The 26,875-nt window shown below is 43.7% G+C and overlaps 1 long non-coding RNA gene across 1 annotated transcript in view; it reads left to right on the forward strand.

Annotated features, from left to right (window-relative positions):
• Positions 1-992: 992 nt before the first annotated feature.
• LOC122461658 overlaps positions 993-26,875 on the forward strand; it is a 46,015-nt gene continuing 20,132 nt past the window's right edge. The window contains exons 1-2 of the long non-coding RNA XR_006283741.1: positions 993-1,451; positions 3,079-3,156. This is a non-coding gene — a long non-coding RNA (uncharacterized LOC122461658). The remainder of the gene's footprint in view (positions 1,452-3,078; positions 3,157-26,875) is intronic.

Consider the following 26,875-nt stretch of genomic DNA (forward strand, 5'->3'; position numbering starts at 1 on the left):
AATAAGATCTAAACCTACTTGATCCAGCTCCTAGATAATTTCTCCTGCATAGCACACTCCTTGGGTGCTGTAGCCTGGCAGGGGGAGTGCGGCCAGGGCTCCCTTATGCTCTGGCAATCCCTGGCTGCTGTTGGCTGCCCTTCAGGCTGTTGACAGCTGATGCATGTTTGAGCAACCTTTAGGGAGCTTTTAGGAGCGGCCTGAGGGATTAACTGGATGCAGAGCAACCCCAGGGCAGTGCAAACTTAATTTGCCCTTTAATAAATTCAGTCTGAGTGAATGAAGGACTCAGTTATTAACTCACTTCAGCTCAGCTTGCTCCTATGCAGCAACCTGAACTATTATCCCTAAATACTATGATGATGGATGCCTAAAATAGACAGACTGAGGTAAATACAATCATCGGGACAGTGAAAGCTGAACACTTTTCACCTAAATCCACCTGGTGAACAAAGTCAGCTCCCCACAAAAAAAATGAGAGAACAAGTCTCCACCCCAGAACAAACAAACCCTGTTGCCTCTTTGTCAGACCTCTTCGTTTGGTAGCTGGCTCTTTACTTACCAGCTGGAGAAATGAAACCTAAGCCAAATAAATCTGAATATCACACTCACAGGAACAACCTCACATGTCAGACCTGTGCATAGCCCCACTATGTAGCTTTGTTTGTGAGAGGCTGGATTGTCCTTGGTCCTTCCATAATTTCACAAGGGACAAACACAAAAGCCTATCCCATCCCTTGTTTTCCTCATCCAGGGGTTCCCTCACAATAGCAGTCCCTGTACTCAGGAGAATGCAGGACTTCCCCAAAAGGTACATGGTGGGGGCATGAATTGCTCCAGAAGGGAAGGGGAAAGAAGCAGGTCCATAGTCTGCCCCCCTGTACTAGCCTGCAGGGATGGCCAGGGACTCTGCATGCAGTAGGCTACATCACACCAAAGGTTGTTGCATCCTGAATACAGGGGAGCTGTGGGAATGTGAGGCAAGTTGTACAAACCTTGCACCAGGCAGGAAGGGGTTAAGGAGTTGCTATGGGTTTGTGTAGCTCTGCCTTGCCATGCCTGTAAGGCAGGAAGAAGGGGAGAAGCACAGCTCAGGAGAAGGTAACTGTGGGTGGAGGACAGACCTTTAGCCCCTGCGGCTGGTGGGAAGAGGCCTGTCAGAGGGCAGAGCCAGCTCCCAGGCCTCTGAGCTGTCTGAGCACACTGAGAGAAAGGTGGTCTGGACTCTAAATGATTACCTCTGGTGGCTGACCAGAGGACATTGAGCCAGACTGCAGCTAGCTCAAGGCTCCCTGAAGGAAGACAACCCCATGGCTCATTGGTTCCTTTTTTTTTTCCCTTTTATTCTTTTTGTTTCCTGGGAATCCTGCAAGGGATCAGCTCCAGAGGAATTCAAGTGGAGGGTTGAGTTTCCATCCCCAACCACCCAAACCCAGCTGATGAGAGCCTGAGTGAGTACATGACCCCTTCCCGCTCTAAGAGATTTTGCAGAGGGACAGAATGTGGGGTTATGTGACAGAATGACTGTGTCCCCTGAGGCTTAGTCACTCCTGGAGTGTCATGATCTGGGCTTGGGCAGTCAGACCTAATGGTCCACACCCGAGTCAGAGTTGAGAGTCAAGCCAAGGGTCAGGGCTGGAGTCAGATTCCAGGGGCAGAAAGCGGGAGGAAGACAGGAACAGGTCAGGAAAGCAGTAACTAGGAGGAAGACAGGAAACAGAATGGAGGGACAAGTCAGGAAAACAGAGCTCAAGAGTCAGGCAAGATGGCAGGGTCTGACATAGTGGCCATCCAGGACTTCACCCACTTGTACAGACAATTTCCTCTGGTTTCATAGGCAACCCTGGCCAATCAGAGGTCCCAATGTTCCTCCAGTCAGGGACCAAGGGAAGCCTCCCTGATGTAGCTTCAGGTTTCATGGTCTCTCTGCTCAGTTAGTGAGTAGCAACCTGCTGGGCGTGAGCAGAGAGAAATCAGTTAACTAGGAACCTTGCAGACCCAGGTTGCAGACCCAGCCTGTGGGGTTATGTGACAGGAAGATTCACCTGGGGGAATATAGCTCTGGTCCTCCCCCAATGCAGAGCCATAGGCAATTTTCAAAATCTTGCCCTTCTCGCTGAAGACAGCTTGACATCTTAGCAAGAAGTGCCCAGGCGCAGTGGGATTGTCTCCTTTTATGTGTACATTTTCAGAGTGAGCTGTAAGCCTTGAGTGGGAAAAACCAAACCTCTTTCAGATAAGTAGTTTGTCTACTCAAAGGTTGCTGAAATGGACTGTCCCTGTTATCAGTGATGTCACAGAAAACATGTGTGAGCCATAATCACGTACCTCTAAAGACACATTAAACAGAAAATACTATAGTGTCACTAGCAGAAATACTTGCTATTACTACTATCTTTAGTTGTCATTATTAGCCAATAAGACATATTAATGTGATTAGGATGTCTTTCTTTCAACATTTAAACTTGCTAATGAAACCTATCTAATATGCATGCAGCAATTTTTAATTTTAAAGTGTCTGGGGAATTCTCAAGTACTGTGCTAATTACATCTTGTAAGGTGTTGTAAGCTCAATTTAAGATACTGAAGAACATCAAACAAGATGTAAAGTCTTTGTGGTTTGCAGTGTATTCAATTAGTACTATTTGCAAAATGGTCAACGGCACCATAAACTCCCATTGTAGAACTAGAATCACCTGTCTCGGTTTTCCTAGGATCGTCCTGTTTTTGGTGCAGCAGTCCTGGGAGATCTGTAAGGGTGCTCAGTACACACTGCCGGCTGTCCAGTTTTGTGCGCTCAGGATATCCCAGGTTTTTTGTACTTCAAATGTGGCAGCCCTATTTAGAACTAATGTTAATCTGCTCTAAGTTTAGACCACTATCTACTGTAACAGTAAGAATAAAATATCAACAACCATTTAGTCCCAGATCATCAGAGAGATTTAGGTGCCTAACTCCTGTTGATTTCCATGTGAGTTAGGCACCTAAATATCTTTGATCTGGGCCTTAGCTACTAGTAGTTCTTTGTGATTGGGTGCAGGGACAATATCAGCTCAGCTTCCAACTCCCTTTCTCCAGGTGCTGTGGGGAAGGACCATAAACGAGCTGTATGAGAGAACGTGTTTAGGAGGGCTTCCTATCCAGGGCCAAAGGGGGGTGAGTTGAACCACAAAGTTTGGTGCTTATGTGAGCTTGTTTTGGTTTTGTTGTTGTCTTTTGAGGAAAAAGACATTACTGTCTGCAACCCGCAGTCATTCCATCCAGCTTAGATTCTTGTTATAAAGTCTCAGCTGTGATATCACTCTAGTCATGTGCATAGAGAGAACGGATGGGCCTCAGTGCCGAAGTAACGTGGTTATCTCCAATTCAGTTATGCTTTGTCTTTGTACATCATACTGCAAAGCAGGTAGCCTAGCAACAGTGTGCATGCAATTCCTGTGCCTCCCGAGGTACAGACACATGAAAAGTTTTTTTTTCTCTTTTAACAACAAGAAAAAGGAGACTTAAAAAATCAGGGAGTAATTTTTATAGAAATAGTCTTCTCCCTTCATGTTAAGTTATCAATACTAATCCATTCAAACAAGGAGCCACTGAAAGCAATCAAAACTCCAATATTTATGATTAATAGAAAATGTAACTGCATCTTAGCTTGTTCAAAAAAAAAAAAGAGTATAGGAAACATGCAGACACTTTGCCAATAATGGTGTAGTTACATTTAATCAATAACAAGAAAGTCTAGGAAAGGAGGGGACTTTTTTGTTGTAACTGTGGCTCTTTGTAGAAAGAGGCAATCTGCATTTTTGGTTTAAAAATAACGCCTCTCTGCTGCACAGTAATATCTAGCTCATAAAAGCCACTGTGTATGATTTAAGCTCTTGAAACCATTGAACAGAAACACTGAGGAAAGCTCTATGGGGAAATGATTGGGAAGTTATGTTGCTATAGAATAGCTTCTTGGCACAAAAGAAAAACAAGAACACAACATATGAAGGTAATTAGAAAACTATGTTTAAGCAAGACAGGCTGACAATGCTTGAGGTGTATAAGTTGTGAAAGCTGCTGACGTTATTTTTTGTTGTTGTGCATATTAAAATGCAATTGTTAGTTGCAGCAAATACGTCATATGCAGTGTACACAATTACAATATACAGAAAATAAATAAAGTTTACTTTAATACTTTTTTAATTCCTGGTTAAGTGAGTGAGGTCTACAGTCACTGCAATTGTTATGTTCCCCAAGATTTTAAACGCTGAGGGATATACCTTTGCTCTCAGTGCAGAGCTACGCACTTATGCTGTTGGAAAGCTTGTGTGCACAATGAACATACCCCAAGGCTTGAACTTGGGAAACCTTGTACAACTAAGTATCACTGAAGCAAATAATATGAGGAGGAAAAAACATTTGTCTTTGACAATCTGACCTACAAGTCAGGTTTCCTCAACAGTTTAAGCTAGAGTTTCTGATATGGAATATAAGGGTTGGATGATAGTTTGATATTTGTAGTTGAATGGACACTGTCAAGGCAACTAGACCTAAAAACAGACCTACCTTGAAAGTGGTTTCATCCTGAAAATCTCTCTCTGGAATCTATGTTGAAGAGCATATTAACAATAGTGACTTGTGAGCCCCATTATAAACTTGGAAGTTGATTTAGATGACATTCACAGCATCAGCTAGGTACTAAGTACAGAGGACATCTAGGCAGGCTAATATTTTGACCTGACTCCTTGACAATATCACTTTAAATATCTGGTGTAATTTTTACTTGATATGCAGCAAAACACAGCTAGTTATAAAGTGTATTATATCTCTTTGGCTCATTGGACAGAAAGATAGTAATTCCAATAAAACATCACAACCATTCACCCAAATAGTTGCATGCAAAACTGTTCAATTACACAAAACAAGTTAATAGCTGGGAATCACTGCAAAGCTTTCAGAAATGACTGGATTCTTTTGCTGCCACTTAACTCCATAGACCAGTGTTTCCCAAACTTGGGACGCCCTTGTTCAGGGAAAGCCCCTGGCGGGCTGGGCCAGTTTGTTTACCTGCCACGTCCGCAGGTTCGGCCGATCGCGGCTCCCGCTGGCCGCAGTTCGCTGCTGCAGGCCAATGGGGGCTGCGGGAAGTGGCGGCCAGTACATCCCTCAGCCCGCCCCACTTCCCGCAGACCCCATTGGCCGGGCACAGCGAACCGCGGCCAGTGGGAGCCGCGATCGGCCGAACCTGCGGATGCAGCAGGTAAACAAACCGGCCGGGCCTGCCAGGGGCTTTCCCTGAACAAGCGGCGTCCTAAGTTTGGGAAACACTGCCATAGACCATCAGCAAAGTGAAATGCAAGTTTGCAACCTGCCCCTCTCTCCTCCTTCTTAGGTTGCATACTTTTCCCCTTTCCCCACTCTATTTCCCAAGGTTTTTTTCTGTTTGAGGAATCAGGTATTAATGGGCATTAAAATCTAGGGGGAAAATTGAAATTCTGCTGCTTTAATTACATTTCTGGAGCATTCCACGACATTGCACACATTCTTCAGAAGGTATAATAAACTTGTGGTAATTACTCACTGTACCGTTTAATTTTCCTAACTGCTTCAATAAAAACAATCATTTTGTAGGAAAAAGATTAAGTAAGTAGTTCAGAGTGTCAGACAAAAGTCTTCACTTATGCTGGATAAAACTCTCACAGTCAAAGAGCTTGCAGATTCTCTTGTTCCCATCGGGAGATTTAGGCATCTCGGTTAATTTCCTCACTACATTTTGGAGGGAAATTGTAGACACATTGTGAACATACAACCACACAGCAGAGCTTTTTCAGTCCTTTAAAAAATCCTCTGTGCCATATTTTAAGATGCTCCATTAGATCCTCCAACAGCATTATGTTTTTTAAATCTCATATTCAGGCTGATGGTAGAAACCTTGATCCAGCAAAACATTTAACTTCAGCATGTGCTGATTTCAATGGGACTCTAGCATGTGGCTTGTTGGATCAGGACCATGTTGTGTGCTACCACAATACAAATAATCATAATATTGTCTGATCCCTGGAAGGTAAGGGTGGATTATTACATAATTCTGTTAACTGGTATTGCAATGTATAGCAACTAGCTTGTTTGCACAAGGAATTTGTAATGGTGTGTAATAGGTATATGGCTGCAAAATAGTGATCACACAGTACAGGTATAGAAATAAGGTCTTACTTTGTTCATGATATTGTGGAAATTGTGGATTCCACCGCAATTTTGTTTTAAATTCGCTTACTTGGCACAGTCCAGAATTGTCCATACATTTTGAGGTTTCCAACACACACTTTCCCCCCCATTAGTACATTTAAATGATCTTGAAGAGTTTTGGGCAGGGCCGTAACCAGGGCACAAAGCTGGGGAGGGGGGTAGGGGAGGAATGATGAGGAAAAAGAACGGTAGGGGGTAGAGCCCTGCAGCGGGCATGGTATTACCACCCTTACTTCTCCACTGCTGCTGGCGGCAGCGCTGCCTTCAGAGGTGGCTGCTAACTGGGTGCCCAACTTTGCAGGCAGCGCTGCCGCCATTTTCTGCCCCATTTTTCTCCCCTGTATCCAGCTTTGCGCGCTGGGCCACTGCCCCACTCACCCTGCCCTGGTTACAGCCCTCTAATTGTACCAAATTGTCTGGTTATGAAAAAATAAATTCACATGCATAACGTAATAGTTGAGTGTTTATATTGTTCTAGCAAATTTTTCTTAAACAAATAGATCTGCTATGGCTTTTCCAAATTCCCGCAATTAATAATGGTACATTATTACTTTCCCACAATTTTCCATGTCTTCTCCGCAACTCAGCTGCATTTATTTGAAGATCATCCCGCAATTCAGGTAGGGTCTTATATATAAGCATGAATAGATGGTATAGTTTTCCTAAATGTGATTTTAAGATGTATTTTCAAAACTGAGTTACTAGCTGATAAAATTCTATAGATGCAAGTTCTTGATTTTTTTATTTTAACAATCTGGAATGACACTGTTAGGTTTTATGGTATCTTGAAGAGCTTTACTCTAATGAGGTTTATTTAATTAATGTTGTTGTTCAAAGTATAATAAAACAAGCATCAGTTTAATCTTCAAATATTGCAATTCAAAAAATCCTTAAGCAATTATGGAGTTCAAAACTGAAAGCCTGTGGAATTTGCCCAATTTTCACCCATGATTGCATCCACCTACCCCCTTTTACTGTGGGTTGTAATTTTCAAGCAACTAATAAGAATTGTTGTTTCTGTCACATCAGGTAAGATATGAACTCCAAGAAAGCCCCTGGTGTTTATAGAAAGTCAATGCTGTGGTCTTCATAACATCAAAAAAAGACGGCTTCCATTACAGACAGATGAGTTTGTCAAAGCCAGCCCTGTGGGCTATCCCACAGTGAGTACAATCACACTTGGCTGCTTTCTTTCTCAAATTATCCTACCTTTACAAAGATAAAAATTCTCGCTGTTCTGAACTGCTAACAAAGGTTTCAGATGTATCACTCGGCTCCTTAAAGACAACGTGCCCCCCATGCCATTCCCAAATGTACTTTTTCAAAGAAACAGCCTAAAAATAAATAACTGAATGTGTCTCTTAAGATCCACACATCACACACACGCAAGCAACCATATGATCTTATTATCACCCTTGTCTTCCCTTCCTTCCAGGGCTTGTGCGGGGGGACGGGATGGGGACACCATACCTGGGCCCCCTGTGGAACCATTTGATTGGGTGGAGTCTCCCTCATACACTTACGATTAAAGCGTTGTCAGTTTATTCATTTTATTTTACAAATATCTTTCTTCCCAAGCCCTTCCTGCTCCCTGCCGTCTCTAAGCCCAGTGAGAAGCCAGTCATCCTCCCTGTCACTCAGGCCCTTCACCTGGGCTCCTCCCATCTCTTGCACCAAAATGGAACAGCTTCAATAGGAAAGACTGAGGCAGCTTCCCATCAGAATAGCCCATCGCTCAGTGGTTAGAGCACTGTCTTCAGAGGTGGGAGATCCAGGGAGACCTGGGCCAGATCCAAATCCTGCCACTTTTCCCTCTGAAACATTTTCAAGTTCTGTCTTTCCTCTGCCAATTCCCACAGCTAAAAATCTTACTTAGGCTCTCATCTACCTTAATCAATATAACCTCTTCCACTCTGTACTCCCTCATACCCACTTTGCCTCATTTCAGCCAATGCAATACACAGCCACTAAAAATATCTGCCTTGACTATAATCTGACTGTCATCCCGCCTCTTTGAATCTCTCCATTGGTTCCATTCATCCATGGCAGCAAATCTTGTCCGTGCCTTCTTGGTTCTGCCCAGTGGGTACTCTCTTTTTTTCTACCGTGGTCTCTATTGTTGTTGCCCCTTCATCCCCTCCACTCCACCAATGAGGCCAGTCTTGACATCCTACTGGGAGCATAATATAAAGAAACCAGGAGATGGGGAGGAAAGGACATTGACCTATCCAACCCCAGACATCAAATATCCCTTTTCCTCAATGTTGTTTCCTCTCCTATGTGCCTCAAGTTTCATTATATGTGTATGTGATGGAGGGAAAGGGGAAAGTGGGTGCATATACAGAGAGGAGTCTTTCAGCCCCAAGCATCTCTAAAGTCTTGACAAGGCCTGGAAGCTTTTAGGTCCATGAGACACAGCACAGGCTTGACTCGGTTTTCGCACACTCACTCTTTGTATGGAGTGATGAGTGAAAAGCAAGGAAAGGCAGAACTCTAACTCTCTGCCCCAATGGGAGGTTCCTGATGGGACACCCAGGCTCAAATCCACAGAGACTTAGATGCCTAAACTGAAATTTAGTTCCTAAATCCCAGTTTTACGAGGTATATATCACTGCAGTCCACAAAACTGTCAGGGGGTCGCTGGGTGACTCACTCAGGTGGGGCAGAGCCAATTCAGGTGGATGCTGTTGTGGGGTCAGCAGGCAAGAAGCCTGGGGCAGGGGTAGGTAGGAAGCCCAGGCAGTCTGTAACATCATGAGGCAGAGGGAGAGTTCTCAGCCAAGTAGTGATGTTGCACAGACTGGCTTGCTGCTCTTTCTGTCAGATTAAATAGCTGCCCTGGGGATCATCTGACCCAGTCCTAGTTTGTGGATTGGCTGCTGCAACATCCATGGAGGATGAGTCATCACAAACTAAGGGATGAATCATTGCAGGCTCTGGCTGAGGAACTACCTGAGAAAAACTCCCACTTGGCTGGTGCCTAACCCTGTAGGCACCTCAACTCACTCAGCACCTACAGTTTCAGAGTAAAAGTTCTCTAGGCACCTCCGTTTTTTTGCCTCGGTCATGTGCATTGTTCCTCATGCTAAGCACCCGGATGCCTATCACCCACCTAAGCCTCTGCAATCAACAAAAAGAGGGAAGATGAAGCATGCCTACCAGATGAGGCCTCATTCAAAATCTGACAGCTGCTAGTGATGGTGCCTGCCTTTTAGTACTCACCTGAGACGTAGAAGATCCTGGTTCAATTCTCATCTCTGCCTGACATGAAGACAGGATGTGAACAGGAGTCTCCCACCTCTGAGGAGAGTGCTCTAACTACTGAGCAAGGGGATATTCTGATGGGCAGCTGCCTCAATCTTTCCTCTTGAAGCTATTCCATTTTGGATAAATAATTATTCATTGGAGCAGGGAGATTGGAGCCTGGGTCTCCTGCTTCCCCAGTGGGTACTCTAGGTTACGAGGCTATAATCATTCTCTCTCTCTGGCCCAGTGACTCTTTATAACCAGTGGAACCACCCACAGGCCCTGCAATCAGAATATCCCACAGCTCAGTGGTTAGAGAACTCTTCTGAGAGGTGGAAAACCATTGTTCAAATGATTTCTCCCTATTCAAAAGAAAGGGGAAATGAACCTGTCTCTCCCACATCCTAGGTAAGTGCTCCAACCACTGGGCTAAAAGTTAAAAGGTTGGCACCACCTCCCCCTACCTTTTTTTCTGTGTGGAGTTAGGAAGGTGCCTAACTCATTCTCACAAGAAACGATATAGTTACCTAAACATCCTGACTCCAGGAAAAGATTCCTGGTTCTGGATCACGAGCAAAAAGAAGCCTTGCAGCCCAGATGTAGGCACTTAACTCTATGAGAGGGGCAGGGCTCAGGACACACCCCTTTCTGCACCATCTCTCATTGGCTATTTTAGGCAGGTCCCCACCTAGCAAACTGGCTTCTGTGAATCCCAGTCTGAGACACCTATCTGTCCCCATGCATTGTATAGCGAACCTAGGTACCTAACTCAGGCTTTGTGGATGTCATTGTTGTTCCTGTGATTTTTCTCTGTGGCTAAAAGTTAGGTGGTATGACTCTCAGTGTTGCAATGTTAAAATCCATTTGTGGATCCAGGCCCCAGTGACCGCAGGTTCTGCAACTTATGAGAACGAGCTCTGGCTCCCTCAGCCCTGCCCAGTCTGCTGTTGCTGCAGATGTCTTAATTTAGGCTCAGAACCTGCAACTGTTAGCATGGGGGTAGACTGCTGTGGAGCCCCCTTGAGTTCAATGCGAGCCCAGCAGTTGTCCTATACACTATAGTTTCGGGATCGAGGCTTTCGACTGTAGCTCCTCTAGACCAGTGGCTCTCAACCTTTCCAGACTACTGTACCCTTTCAGGAGTCTGACTTGTCTTGCGTACCCCATGTTCCACCTCACTTAAAAACTACTTGCTTACAAAATCAGACATAAAAATACAAAAAGAAAAGGAGTACTTGTGGCACCTTCGAGACTAACCAATTTATTTGAGCATGAGCTTTCGTGAGCTACATCCGATGAAGTGAGCTGTAGCTCACGAAAGCTCATGCTCAAATAAATTGGTTAGTCTCTAAGGTGCCACAAGTACTCCTTTTCTTTTTGCGAATACAGACTAACACGGCTGTTACTCTGAAACCTAAAAATACAAAAGTGTCACAGACCACTATTACTGAAACATTGCATACTTTCTCATTTTGTCTCTGCCATTTTAGTTTGTATGGACTTCACTTGTGCTTTTTATGTAGCCTGTTGTAAAACCAGGAAAATATCTAGATGAGTTCATGTACCCCCTGGAAGACTTCTGTGTACCCCCTGGGATATGTGTACCCCTGGTTGAGAACCACTGCTCTAGACAAGGAGTCCATTTTTATCTGTTCTGGAAATCATCTTGCACACTTATGGTTCCATACAGTGGGGTGCCATCTGTATATGCTATGCATGCCTGACTGGCTGTGCATTGTTCAGGGCAGTCCAGGGATAATTCCATCCAGCCCCTGAACGCACACGTAGAACAAATTGGTGTCGTCCTCACAATGTGACCTCATACCCACCATATGTGTAAACTCACGGCTTGCATGCAACAATTTTTTTGCATGCAAGCCGTGAGTTTACACATATGGTGGGTATGAGGTCACATTGTGTTACTAAAAATGTCACGGCATGCCACTGGTTCCATATAAATAATACTCACTGAATTCTGACGAATGGTCATGCTATCAGTGAGAGAAGAATTTACTCCTGAATATACTGTTTGTTAATAAACATACAGACACTTTATCTAACTCTAAAAAAGGCACTCTAAAAAAGGTATAAATGTAGCTGTAGACAGCATTGTACAGAGCTAGGAGCCAAACATCTGTCCTGCTAATGGATTGTCACTACTTATTCATGTCTCCGATGCAATGATGTGGGTCAAATACTGGTCTTGTTGATATCAGTATTCTTTATGTCTTTCATATGTACATTTATTTGTGGATCATGTAGATTAATATAAATGTCCTAAATGTTCCAAGTGTGTCTATGTTGTGAAATCACAATCTAGTTTTACTTCAGAGATGCTACAGTACAATGGTGGTGGCAAAACACTTCAACTTTTAACTGTTGAATCAGATCTCAGGTTGTAGCAAGATAAAATGTAAGGCCCAAGTTGGGCCCATGATGCAAAAGTTTCTTGGACCATATTAATCTCTGGCATAAATTCTGTTTGTGTCAATTAAGTTTCATTAAGGAAACACTTGGTCCATCATGTTCCTTTGGTCCATCATGCGAGCTTTTCCTTTCCAGATGCAATTTAAGATCCAGCTATGCAATCAGTCTTCTCAAGAATCAGAACTCTTTCCTTGTAACCTATTAATTATAATAGAACAATATGTCTTGCACTGATTAGGAGGGTGGATAACAATGTAATTGGTTTCTTCCATTTCTAATTTCCATAATTCTTCATAAGTATTTGATAGATGCATGCATTATATAAATCACGATCCTGTCCAGTAGTTAGGCGTTTGCACTGCGAATGTATAGCTTCAAGTCCCGCTCCCAGCACCTCAGTCCTTGCCTTTTGCAGCAGCCCTTTCTCCCATCTCTAGAGCGTGCAGTGTTTAACACTCTTTGGCATGGTACTGAGCGTGTTGTGTTGGAAAAGGAATATTTTAGTTACGTGTGCCAATAGGACTGCAGTCATGCTGAGGAAACACAGCATGGCTATTCCTATCAGTCATTGTCTTGTATTTTATTCAGTGTAATAGACAAAGTGCCAGAGAAATAAAAAACAAAAAACAAAAGAGATGTTGGAGAAAATATCAGGTGCAGCCTGTCTGTTAACTTCTGTGCTTACCTTGGGTGCTGAATCAAGCCCTTTCAAGTCAGTGGAAAGACTCCTCCTAACTTCAGAGGGTGCTGGTTGGGGCCCGACAGAGGTGGACTGGGCAGTCGTTGAGAGGTGTGCATGTTTGGCTTACCTTTCCTTTGTATTAAGGCCATTTATTTATTATTTGTATTACCGTAGCGCCTAGGAGCCCTAGTTGTGGACCAAGACCCCATTGTACTAGGTGCTGTGCAAAAACACAACAAAAATACTTTCCCTGCCTCAAAGAGATCACCATTCTAGCTTTATTTCAAATTTAAAACTCTAAAAACGTTGTGGTGTGAGGGAAACATAGTCAAATATACTCAGAAGTGAGGGCACGTATTCCAGTGAACCCTTCTATCCTCTGGCCAGGCCCCTGGCTTTGACCTTTCGCAAGGGTTAATCTACCTCAATGCTCTCTAAAGCAAAAGGCTTCAAAAGCACTGCTGCTTTTCCTGTCCTGTGGCTCAATCCAAATAGAAAGTAGGATGAATGAAAGGAAATTGGTCCTGCCTACTGTGTGTACAAGGAAGAGGCAAATGAAAACTGATAGCATTATGACTGTAAGCATAAACGTTTATGCTGTTAATCTGATTCAGAAAGAGACTCAGCTATGCTGTCACTCACAGTCCCAGTCCTCGTCCAGACAGCTCAGAATTTGTTTTGAATATAGATCCACAATTATTTTGTTATGTAAGAAGCAACTCAGTGGATTGATACAATCTGATACTAAAGCGCGAGTTAAAGGAAACCAAGATATTTTTTGGTAGTTCTTTTGTATGTTGTCAGACCCTCCAGGGTCAGCAAGCTTATGTTGTGAGGGCATTTACACTGAAGCCAACAACCTGTTGCAACCTGGTCAATTGTCCTTGTGGCTGAAATGGGCAAGTTTTTCTGCTGCTGAGACAAAAACAATCAATGAAAAAGAGCTGTTATAGTATCTTGTGTGTTGGTGGCAAAAGTAAAATTGGTGTCTGGAAAGATTGTCTGAAACAGCTAAAGCTGTCCTCCTCGTCAAGTTAAAAAACCTGAACATTGAGCCCTGAGCTTTATCTGAAGTGTGCTAGCTAGGAAGTGGTGAAAAGAAAGTTAAGGACTATATATTTTTGTTCTCAGGCCATCCTGATGGGTTGCTCCAGCAAGAAATATCCACTGTACTTTCACCCAACACCTGACAGGCATTGCAGAGTTGGTGGGAGATTAATGAATGATTTATGAGCATCTGGCTGTGGGAATCTTAATGTCTTCACAGTGTCATTATGATCCCACCAATGCCAATGATGCGGCTGCAGATAATTTTTACTAGATACTGCAGTCAATCTTTAATGAACCTCTGAGAAGAGATGTCATTGTGATCCTGGGTGACTTTAATGCACGGAAAGGAAAGGATAGTGACATCTTGGCAAGTATATCTGGTAACTTGGGTATTGGGCAGAAGAACAGGAATGGGCAGTGGCTGCTGGAATTTGTGGTTGCCAGTGACATGGTGATTGCTGAATCACTCTGCCATCACTCAAAGATTCACAAGTAGAGCTGGTACAATCCAGATGGTTTCACCAGGACTGTTATTGATCATGTTCTTGTTAACAGTCATTGGCAGTCAACAGTCATGGATGCATGAGTTCACAGAGGTGCTGAATTTGATCATCAGCTTCTGCTGACAAAAGTGTACCCCTGACTTTGAAGATAACCAGCGAAGGGGCCAAAATTAAACCAGTTCAATCAAAAGCTCTTCTTACAACCAAGCTGCCAGATGGCTTTCTGTTCTGAACTGCAAAAGGCTACTGAAGCATTAGAGGCTAAGGTCTTATTCCCCTTCTCTCTCTCTCTCATCTGATGAAGCATGGTGTTGTTTCAAGTCATCAGTGCTGACCGCTGCCAGCTCAGTGCTGGGGCCTCAGTCTTTCAAATGTCATCCAGAGATCACAGCAGTTGAAGCTAAGAAAAAAGCGAGGCTACAATTTAATCTGGATAAAACTCAGCCCCTGGCAATTATCATCAAACAGCTTCCAGTTTCAGATTACAAACAGCTCAAAATTAGCCTGTCTGGACAGGACATCAAGCAGATGGCAGCTGTCAAATACTTGGGCAGCATCATAGACAGCGCTGGAAGATGTTCAAAGATGTGGATGTTTGTATAGCAGCAGCTGTTGCCATGTTTTGGGCCTTTCAGTGGCTTCTGTGCAGATATTGCTACAAAGCTGCAGCTCTGTAGAACCACAGTTATACCAACTCTATTGTACGAAAGTGAAGCGTGGGTGCTGAGGAAAGCTGAAGAACTTTTGGACTGATATCTTCTGTTCTTGTTGTCTCTGTCAGCCGTATCAAGTGGTAGGACAAGATCAGAAACAAGGATATTCAAAGCTGAACCCAGCAACCACCTCCATCAACACTGGTTTGGTTTTGGCAGCTTTCTTGGTGCAGTTCTGAAATGTGTGTACCAAGGATTGCTGCCACACAGCCAGTGATCGCGTAGGCACCAAAAACTTTGGTGGCATGACATGATTGCCAGTGAGGGACATAAATGGAGTATACAATCAAACCACCCTAAGCACCTTGCCACAGATTGATCCAGGTGTTCCTTGATTTGCAAGGAGGCCATGTCCCTTTGGGATGTGCCATGATGATGATGTATGTTGTTCACGGGACCTGCTGGCTCTGTAATTTCCCACTGATAATAGGCTCCTGGAGATGGCTCATGGGATGAAGTCTCCATTGTCCCAGATTTTAGGGTATCTGAAGTGTTCAGTCCTTTTTGTGCTATTAAAATAATTTCAAAGTGATTATAGAGACAATGGGCCAAATTAATCCCTGGTGTAACTCTGACTTTTGTGGCACGAGCCCATTGCATTAACAAACTCAAATATTAATTGGCTAAGTGCTACACATACAAAATAAGATATAAAAAAGTACGGGGAAGACAGTAAGCAAGAATACTTATTCTGTGTTCTGTAAACTTTTCACCCAAATAAAATTTATTACCTTGGGGGAAAACATCAAAAGAAAAAAATTATCATTGTGGTCTGGTTGTGTAAAAACATGTTTTCCTATTATCATGCACCTGTCAGATATTTTGTTAGGAATATGGAGGTGGTGGTAACATTTCCATATGATGTAGCATTTTGGACATATTGTGGCCTGATTATTTCTGCCTTTCTACCACAATCCACATCTAGCGAGCTGTCATTTTAGGTGTAAGCAGTGTCAGGATGAGCTCCACCCTGACATCTGGTGGTGAGGTGTGGCAAGTTGTGGAAAAGAACTTCAGGGGCTGATCTCATTTGCATAGGCACACCCACCCCGCCTAGAATGAGACCATAGCTGCCCAAATGGTCACTTTGGCTGCTGTGGGATCCCCATTTTCTCTGTTATTGAGGCAGGAAGAATAAATTGTTATTACTCTGATTATGGGAACTGTGCTTGGAACTGTACTTGGCCTTTTGTTATGGTGGAGGGACTCACCATCAACTAAGTAGCACTCACTAGACAAGGGTCATGGGTTCCAAAACTCTGTGAATTGAGAGAGGCTGGGGACAAGTATTAATACTTGGTGGCATGGGTCTCTGGGTGAGGGCCTTACGTGCTAATTGCACTGCCTCCTCTCTCCACTGTGGAATATCAGAGCTGATTTTGATTCCCTTAGGAGCCTAGTTACAGGCTGCTGAGCTCACTTTGGGTTAATGGTGCATCAGCACTGAGGCTCCCCTACTACAAGCTGAATTCACCAAAGAGCTGAACTGACTAAGAGCTGAAATCACTGAGTGTTGTGTTAAGTAGTGGGGGAGCCTGAAGATATATTGTGGAGCAGTTTGTGGGACGGCTGGAGTGCCTTGTGGACAGGCTGATGGAGCAGTTCATAGGACGGCGGGAGCTGCTTGTGGGATGTGGAGCGGAGCAGTTCGTGGACTGGCTGGTGGAGCAGTTTGTGGGACGGCGGGAGCCGCTTGTGGGCAGCGGAGCGGAGGCGAGCGAAGCAGTTTGTGGGGCGGCTGGCAGAGCGGAGCGGGCCTATGGAGCTGTGGGGCAGTCAGCTTCAGATCATGTAAGGTGCCCTTTACCTCTCTCCCCCCCCCCATCTCCACCCAGGTTGGGAGGTAAAGCTCTGCAGATAAACTTTTGAACTCTGGGGCTGCCCTGACCAGGGACAGAGACTTTTGGGTCATTGGACTTTTGGGACTTTGGGTGATTTGGGGTTGCTGGACTCAAGAACCAAAGGGAAAGAGCATGCCCCAATTTGCTTGGGGTGGTTTTTTTTTTGCTCATGGGTTGTGTTACGAATCCTGTTGGTGGTGTTTCCCCAACATAATGCCAGATTGTTTCTCTCTGTTATTAAAAGGCTTTTTGCTACACTCGGACTATGTGCTTGCGAGAGGGGAAGTATCGCCTCTTGGAGGCGCCCAGCGGGGGTGGTATATATTTGTCGCAGGTCACTGGGTGGGGGCTTGAGCCAGTTTGCATTGTGTTATTGGAATGAATCCCCTAGATATTGAACCCGGCCCTTGTTGCTGCCAACTCTGACGGGCAGAAGGGTTACATAGGATACCTGAAATTTGGCAAGGGGAATGGAATATATGGTTTCCTTCCAACCTTCTGCTGTTGCAGCTTTATAAATCAGAGAATGGGAGTGCTATACAGCAATGCAGCCAATACCTTAGAACAAGCGGGGAAGGTGAGTCCTTGACATTGCAGGGTACGGTATCACACATGACCTAACTGAACATGGATCAAACAGCTGGTTGCCCCAATGTCCATTGCGCTGTCTTTTTTTAAAAAATGCCAACAAGCCTAATTCCACAGTTAGGCGAGATTTTCATCCTCACTTTGAACTAGATCACAGAGCAGAGCAGGTGACATTTTAACAGTTTTTCCTGAGCAAAGTGCTGTTTATTTCTGATCTTGAGCATTTACGGTATGAGATAATGGAATATTATTGTATAAACTTTGTGCTATGTAGCTTGATGTCTTGTGCGTTTTCTGAATTTAGCTGATGTAAAAAGAATTGGAAACTATATGACCACTTTTAATCGAAGTGTGCAAGTCAACAAAGGCCATAGAGAAGGGTAGACGCAACTTCAGTTCCTCCTGAGATAGAAATTGATGATCTGGTGAAAGTGCATCTTCAGTTACTATGGGAAATTACGCAACAGGAGAAACAACTGGGGTTAGTCTCACTTAGGGCCAATCAAATTGCTGTCTATGAGTTCAGCTGATTGCCTGGTCCTGTCAGTGGTACTAGAAAATACAATGTGGTCCTGAACCAAGTATGCCAATGCAATAATCAAGACATTTTTCCTCCTCTGTCTTATATAGTTTTGTAATTCCCCCTAAGATATACTGGCAGAAAATGCAGGGAAGTGAACTGAAATGAGATTGTGTCCTAGTTCTGTTTAAGGAGAGCTGAGGGTGAAAAGGCCAAGATTATATTCAGAGAGTGGGAGCTGTTCCCTAGCTAGACGATAACTAAGTTTTTCTTCACTCTTTTTAGGATTTTGACTAAGCCAGATGAAAAATAGGTGTAGGATATTTCCCTCCACTTTCTTGATCATGACTTTGGGACAACCAAAATAGAGTCTCCTCCCCAGAAAATCCATCCCAGATTTTACCCTGAACTGATTGCATGCTGGGGCAGGACTTTGAGTTTAGTTAGTGCAGAATGAATACTTACCATGCCCACATGATCAATAAAACTGATAGTTTATTGTCCTCACTGTCAAATCTCAGCTGTCTAATTTAGGGAGCTCTCCATTAACCTGTGACTTAACAATAGGATATTAAATGTATTTTGTTTACAACAGAAAAAAAATAGTAAAAGCTCCTAGCAGCCTGGGGTACCACACTTTCTATAAGCTCTGCATTACTTGGCAAGAATATTGTAGTTTAATTTTTATTTTGCTGCATAAAACATGTTGTCAACATCAGAGATTCCTTGGTCTGCAGAGAGCTGGCTTGTTTCTTGGTGCTGGTTTCTCCTTCCTATTTTCATCTCCTTCTCCAGGCATCTAGTGTGTATTGCACAGATGATCTTGCTCACATTGTTTCCTTCACAATGAGTGAAGCTGAATGCAAGTTCAGTTGAACAATTGAAATGTCATTTAAACTCTGGACTGCTCTGTGCATGTGACTGAGTTGATTCTAGCCTAACTCTCTTGTTCCCTGTCTTTGTGATCGTTTGGTCTCCTCTACAGGAAATCACACCAGGAGTGATCTATCTCTGTTTCTCCGTTACCTGTCTTCAAGTCTAGCAAACGCTCTCTCTATGGAGTCTCTTCCCACCCCGTGGGCCTGGCCTCTGGATGGTTCTCTGGCTTTCCGTTCTGTGATGATCTCTGTGGGGGCTATCTGGCTGTTGTATCTCTCTAACGGCTGGATCTTCACAGGAATGCATGCCTCCCGGGTTGGTAGGTCCTTGGCTGACCTGTTGTACTCTAGTGCCTGCTTTCTCTCATTGTTGGCCATCTCCACTCAGCAATATCTCCATTCTTCTGGCTGTAACATTTCTCTCCTCATTGGTAGCAGAGTTTTCGGCCTTCATGGCATTCAGGGGTATCATCTCAGAAAAATTCAGGGGTGGGGGGCAAAATTGTGTCAGGATATAGAACATTGTATGAAATCCTGCAAAGTTTGTTTTTCTCCCTCAAAAGTGGAAGACATAATAGAGTATATAAACTGATAAAAAGTTTGGAGAAGGGAGAAAACCAAGGTCTGGAGGACAACTGCCACCTTTCCCTATAGCAAATAATGCCCGTGGTTCCATCAGTGCCTGTGCTCAACTGTTTTGCCATCCCTGTCATGGGGTATTTCTGTGTGCCAAAAGTGCTAACAAGAGGTCTGAGCCAAAAGAAAAAGTCAGTGTACCTGTCTTTTAGTTGTTTTCATGGCTCATTCCATCTTACCATTACTCTGGGAGTATGCTGGGTGAGAGGTGTGCAAACTCCCATTTGGGTGCAAATTTCTTGAATTCTTCCAAGACAAATTGGGATCTGTTGTTGGTGAACACAGGGTCTGCAAGGTCATATCTCACAAAGTGGACCTGGAAGTTGCTAATCACCGACTTGCTTCTTGTATAAGGCAGGTCATCAACGTCCCAGAAGTGTAAATAGTAGTTCACTGTAATCAAATACTTCTTTTCCTTGTAGGTAAATGAGTCCACTCCCACCATTTTTCCATGGTCGGGCTGGCAGGTCCTGTGGTAACAGAGTGTCTTTCTGTTGGCAATTATCATGATTGGCAAGAGTCACACTCTTCTGTCAAGGAGCAGAGTTGTGTATTAATTCTTGGCCAATAAACACTCTCGAGCCTAAGACAGCTGTCAATAGACACAAGGTGTGTATCTTTTGCATGAGATCCTTACATAATGAAGTAGGGACAACAGCTCCCTGTCCTTGAAATATGATTCTATCCTGCACATTCAGCTCATCTTTAATTTGAAACTATGGTTCTGCTCTTACCAGCACTTGGCTTTTATCTTTTGGTCACCCTGCTAGTATCACTCTCTTGACTCCCTGTATTTAGATGCTCTTTTCCTTAGCCTCTCTAATTTCCATCAGCTTCACGGTTGAAACTGGGAGATAGTGCAGCATGTTAATAGATTCAGTGTTTTGATCCCTTTTCCCCAGCTTACTGATGCTGGATATATGTGCCCTGCAGAAGGTGTCAGCTAGCACCAGTAGTCGTCCTAGACAATATCTGATCGCTCCCTGGTAGCATTGGAGGCACATCAATTTGTACTACAATCTCTTTGAAACATTAAGAAGGGCTTTGCCATGATTGTTTCTAGGGGTTTGTGGTCTGAATACACTATTACTGGGTGGCCCTAGGTTTATTGGTGGGATTGCTCCATTCCAAGTACCACATCCATAAGAACATAACATAAGAACGGCCATACTGGGTCAGACCAAGGTCCATCTAGTCCAGTATCCTGTCGTCCAACAGTGGCCAATGCCAGGTACCTCAAAGGGAACGAACAGAACAGGTTATCATCAAGTGATCCACCCCCTGTCGCGCATTCCCAGCTTCTGGCAAATAGAACGAGGGACCCCATCCCTGCCCATCCTGGCTCATAGCCATTGATGGAACTATCCTCCATGAACTTACCTAGTTATAGTCTTGGCCTTCACAACATCCTCTGGCAAGGAGTTCCACAGGTTGACTGTGCTTTGTGTGAAAAAATACTTCCTTTTGTTTGTTTTAAACCTGCTGCCTGCTAATTTCATTTGGTGACCCCCTAGTTCTTGTGTTATGGGAAGGAGTAAATAACACTTCCTTATTTACTTTCTCAACATCAGTCATGATTTTATAGACCTCTATCATATCCCCCCTTAGTCATCTCTTTTCCAAGCTGAAAAGTCCCAGTCTTATTAATCTCTCCTCATATGGCAGCTGTTCCATACCCCTAATCACTTTTGTTGCCCTTTTCTGAACCTTTTTACATTTCCAATATATCTTGGATTTATATAGAGGCAATATGATATTTTCTGTCTTATTATCTATCCCTTTCTTAATGATTCCCAACATTCTGTTCGCTTTTCTGACTGCTGCTGCACATTGAGTGGATGTTTTCTGAGAACTATCCACAATGACTGCAAGATCTCTTTCTTGAGTGGTAACAGCTAATTTAGACCCCATTATTTGATATGTATAGTTGGGATTATGTTTTGCATTTATCAACATTGAATTTCATCTGCCATTTTGTTGCCTAGTCACCAGTTTTGTGAGATTCTTTTATAGCTCTTCGCAGTCTGCTTTGTACTTAACTATCTTGAGTAGTTTTGTATCATCTGCAAATTTTGCCACCTCACTGTTTACCCCTTTTTCCAGATCATTTAGGAATATGTTGAATAGGACTGGTCCCAGTACAGATCCCTGGGGAACACCACTATTTACCTCTCCCCATTCTGAAAACTGACCATTTATTCCTACCCTTTGTTTCCTATCTTTTAACCAGTTACTGATCCATGAGAGGACCTTCCTTCTTATCCCATGACAGCTCACTTTGCTTAAGAGCCTGTGGTGAGGGTCCTTGTCAAAGGCTTTCTAAAAATCTAAGTACGCTATATTCCCTGGACCCTCTTGTCCACATGCTTGTTGACCCCCCTCAAAGAATTCTAGTAGATTGGTGAGGCGTGATTTTCCTTTGCAAAAACCATGTTGACTTTGTAAGAGTTTGACAGAAGCTCTTTTTTTTTTCATATGGGCATATCCCTGGTCAGTCTCTGGCAGAGCCTGCAGACACAGGCAACTGGCTGCTCTTACAAAAGAGTTACACCAAATCCTTTCTCTGATGTATCACACTGGAGTGTCAGTGGTTCTCCTGGCTGGTAGTACTTTAGGACAGAGGCATCCATTATCATTTGTTTCAGTGTCTCAAATGCTTATTGTTTGGGACCTGCCTAGTTCCACTCAACATCCTGCCTTGCGTGCTGACATTGGTTCTGCTACTGCAGCCAGGTGTGGACAGAGGTTGGACAGAAAAGTAACCATTCCTATGAAGCACTGTCTGCCTTTCACATCCACTAGAGCTGGCATGTCTCTCACTGATTTGATCTGGTTGGGATCCATTTTCAGTCCCTCTGCTGTAAGCAGCCGTCCAGTGAATGTCATCCTCATGATGTTTGAGTCACATTTTTTCTGTGTGAGTTTCAGAGTGTTGCAGACATCCCTGCCTTGTTCCTCTGTAAACTGAAGTAGCAGGTTTAATCCCTTGCTGTTCTTGTCCTCTTGCATGAGCAGATCATTGTAAAGCTGGAGCTCCTTTCACCAGGTCCATTGCTGGGTTAGGTTTGTGTCTGCAACATTTATCAACATTGAATTTCATCTGCCATTTTGTTGCCCAGTCACCAGTTTTGTGAGATCTTTTTGTAGCTTTTCGCAGTCTGCTTTGTTGGTTCTGCTACTGCTCTGTGGGCTTCAGACTGTGTTCTATGGCTCTCACTGTCAGCTTCTGCACTTGCAGAGGCCTCATAGCTCCAATGCTGCCAATATGTTTCCTTCACAGTGCGCGAAATTGAATATAGCTTAAGTTGAACAAGTGAAACTTTTTTAAACCTGTGGATTGCTCCGTCCATGTGGCTGAGTTGCTTCAAGCCGAACTCCCCATGTTCCCTGTTCCACTGATTTCCCATCAATAACACTCCATCCAGGCAATATTGGCCCTCTGACTCTAGTTCTGTTGATCATGATACACACATGTAAAAGGAAGTGAAAAGAAGGAGGAGTAGACTAGTATCTTCCACTAGGGCTGCTACATAGAAGAGGAAATATCAGTAGATCTGAGGGACTAGAGACAGCATTGGGACTGGAGCTGTCAGCCACCAGCAGGAGAACATCTTCCATGGTAGAAGGGAATTGGGTGCCACGGAAGCATGTGAAGGGGACAAAGAGGTGAAAACCAGGCAGCAGTGAAGTGTGTACAAGGGCGATGAAGTGTAGAGTGGGAGGGGGCAATGGGACTAACTCTTTCCTAAAAGGGGCAATGCACATATCACTTTAAAGACAGATAACATACAATTTTAAACTTCCCTACTGTTTCCCTTCCATGTAAGCAATTCCTGTGGATGCCAAAGATGTCTCTCAGTTGCAAAGGGGAGTGGGGGTGAACTGCATGTTTGTGATTGGAAGGGGAGGTGTGCCACAAGGCAGGCTCTGTAAGATGTGATCCATTTTATGAAGTTGTGTGAAAACCACTGATCTACTTGTGGCATATTGCATGTACTTCTAATGACTTCATTATGGGGATCTCGTAGCACTTTATGAAGCTTAATCAATTAATGTTTGTAATGTTCTTGTAAGGTAATAAAGTATGATGCTCAATTTAGAGATGAATAAACTGCAGAGAGAGGGAGATTTTCAGACACCTGTGTGTTAGGTACCAGACTCTCATTGATTTGCAGTGGGGGTTGAGTGCCTAAATGCCTTTTGTGCTTTTTGAAAATCTCCCAAGAGTAGTTACATGACTTCACAAAGGTTGCACAACAAGTCTCTAGTAGATCCAGGAATATAGACCCCTGGAGGAATCTTGACTTCCAGTCTCCTGCTACAACGGTGTAGCAGTGTAAGCCAGATCTGTCGCCCTCTAATGGTGGCTAGGCCAATTAGAGATTGCTAAACCAGCAATAGGTTTGGCTGAGTTGTATCTTTTAGCTCAGGGAGTAGAGGCTCATGTGTTAAGATACAGAGGTGTTAGGTTCACTCCCCACTGCTATCAGCATTACAGTGATTAAAAAAAGAAATGGGTAAATTAGCCCAAACTAAACTCCATATTCCCCAATGAGAAGAGGGTAAACTCAGATTACACTGCTGGCCTGATCACTAGTTAAGGCCACTTCTAGTTTATGCTCTGTGTTGTTCGAGTTAAAATATTTAGCTGTACTATTATAAACATTACAATTGTCTAGACTAAGCAAAGGGTAGAAAAAATAACTAATTATTTTAAGGAACATAAGGAGTCAAATGAAGCTATCTAATCAATATTTTAGGCTGAATTGAAAGAAGAATCAGACCTCTTCTTACGAGTTTTGCTGAGAGCCAGTGCCTTATTAATCTTAATATTGAGAACTCTGCTAAACTGAAATAAAGTAATTACTGGAACACAGCACATCACATTCAGGAAACCATGTGTCCATGATGTATTCTCCATAAATAAAACAATCTTCCAGGAACTGCAAATCATCATCAAAAGGAGGCTTGACAAAGTTACACCAACAACAATGAAAAACAGTAGGGCTGGAAGGACATTTGGAGAGGCACACTTTAGACACGGGCAGAGCTGCATGACTGTGCACAGCACACCACTGCGGCCAAGGAAAAACAATGCAGTAGTCTATTAATGTAGTGCACTCAAGTGCTGAAATCCTTGCTGAGGAGGACTGAAGGTGAAAGAAAAGAGAGGCAACTGACAGGATCTTAGCTTTCCATTAGTGGCGATCTGTATAACCCTTCTGGGAGGTGGTGTTGGCAGCAACAAAGGCTGGGTTCAAATAACTAAAGTTCTCTCTTACAACTAACAAACACCACCGGCATTTCTAGGATCACTAAGTGCCTTCTCTAGGTACCCTTAACAGACAATACTCTCCCACTCACAAGCACTGAGCCTGCGTCTGAAACAAGAAAAACTTTATTTGAGGAAAAGGGAACAAAGCCTCAACTTGGGAAAACACAGCAACAAAACATCTATATGAAGGATATAAATAAAACACGCCTCCAGGGAACTGCTGGCAGCAATCTGTTAATTCTATTCCTCGTGCACCACTATGAATGTCCAATTGCCAGTGCTCTTTACCACATCACTTCCCCATTCCACGTCCAGTAATCCTCACTCATGGTTTGATGTCAATGGGTAGCATAGTCCCAGGTGCACTCTGGCAGCCTGTCTTCAGCATCTTGGGAAGTTCTGCCTAGTCCTGCCTTGAGGCTCCACCACTTAGCCCAACATTAATGATTTCAGCTTTATTTAGTGGGAGAGTAGGAGGGCCTCACAGGAAGGCACTAAGGTGGGCTGATGTCCTCTGCAGCTTCAGCAGAGTCTCTCTGCGTTGTAGCCCATCAAAGAAGCCTGCCCCGGCACAGGTCCTCAGTGGAAAGGAACCAGTGGCATATAGTACCCTCAAGCAGCGTCTTTGCCACAAAGAAAGGAGCCTTTTCCCCTCCTCTCCCAGTTCAATTCCTCTCCCCGATTAGTTCTGAGCTTGTCAATGTGTCACTGGAGGAAGTCTGGATAGAGAACGTATGTAAATGAAGTAGCTCTCTGGCCATTCATTTGCCTGTTCACTAACAGATGAGAGCAGAAAGCTCCCTGTCCTCTAGAGCTTCAGGCTACAGGGCTTACTTTTGCAAGAAAGAGATGTAATATGCATCAAGGGCACTTCTTAGCCTCTGGTGATTTTTTTCTTTAGGTAGATGTAGCCTGGGTTCATAGACAGCCCTGCACAGATGCCAGTGTGCTCTTTCCGAGGCAGATTCATGCCACCGAAAGCCCAGCATTATTAAGAAACTAAAGCTGGACCTGAGTTTGGTTCCACGTTTGTTGCCTGCTACAGTTCTGACAGCAGAAGTTCCTCTTTAAGTGACAATTATTGAGCACCTCACTCCAAAGAGCACGTAAGAAAAAAAGAAGTTCAAAACAATTTCACAGAAATAAACAGGTATTTTCAGAGCACCCTTTTTCCCGTACTGGCCTTCCTTTTATACAAAGCAGTTGCACACAGGGCTGAGTTTCTGGCCTGTTTGTTTACTTTGGGAAAAAGGCAAGTACCAAACTAGCTTGACTTTCTTAATGCTTTTCTTGGCTGATGGAAATATTAACTGGGTTGCAACCAAACATTCCCAGTTTGTTTATAAAGCTGTTAGTTTTGTCAAGTCAATTTCTATAGGCACGGATGGGAGAGAAGACAGGAGATGGGCAGAGGAACAATAAGAAACTTCTTTTTCACAGTTAGATTGTAGGTGGTGATGACAGTTATTGGCTTGAAGCTAAGATCTGGCTCCTCTTTCAAGTAGGCAGTGTACCCTCTGGAAGGATCAGGAGAGGAGGCCTGCTTTCTGAATAGGATGGAGTTTTAGCTGTAGGTGTTGGGTCTGGCAGAAACAGTGTCTGGTGAACAGATGAGGGCCATCCAGCATCCATTTTTAGTCTTCAGAAATACCATGGCTTGAGTTGCAATAACCTTCACACCTATTATACATGTTACTTGGAGGGGAGAATGATACAGAGAAAAAGAAAAGATCATCCTATTCTGGATTACTCCGGGTTTTATAGTTTTCCAGTCCATGGAAAGACTATCAAAGTTGTTCTGATTTAACCTCGAATACATCTCTTGCACCAGATTTGAATGTCAAGCTCTCAGAATGAAAGCGCCAGCACGCATCATACTCCTTCTGGATTTTAGTTTGGTTGATGGTAGCAGTGATTCCGTCAGAATTCTAGGTCACAGTCCAGTCATCCGTTGCTTCTTTAACAGTCATTTCCACAGATGGTTGATCAGGTCCATTGTTATGAAAGAACTGCAACATGGATGATGGGCAGCACCATTGTAACAGATATATGGGGCCAGATCTGTGTAACTCCATTGACTTCATTCTGAGTCTTAGATAGCCTTCCTCTTTAAGGCTTTCTGTATAACTGCCTCCAAAAACCACTGTATGATGCAGCTGGATTGCTTACCACATGCTACTGCTTTAGTAAATGGATGTTGGCCAGTTCCTCTCAACAGCAGGTGGGGAATATGCTTGTTGGGCTGATATTTCAATGTCTGTAGTTAATTCTAAAAGGGTGGCATCTGA

This window comes from Chelonia mydas, chromosome 1 (assembly GCF_015237465.2).
Source record: "Chelonia mydas isolate rCheMyd1 chromosome 1, rCheMyd1.pri.v2, whole genome shotgun sequence".
Taxonomy (NCBI): Eukaryota; Metazoa; Chordata; order Testudines; family Cheloniidae; genus Chelonia; species Chelonia mydas.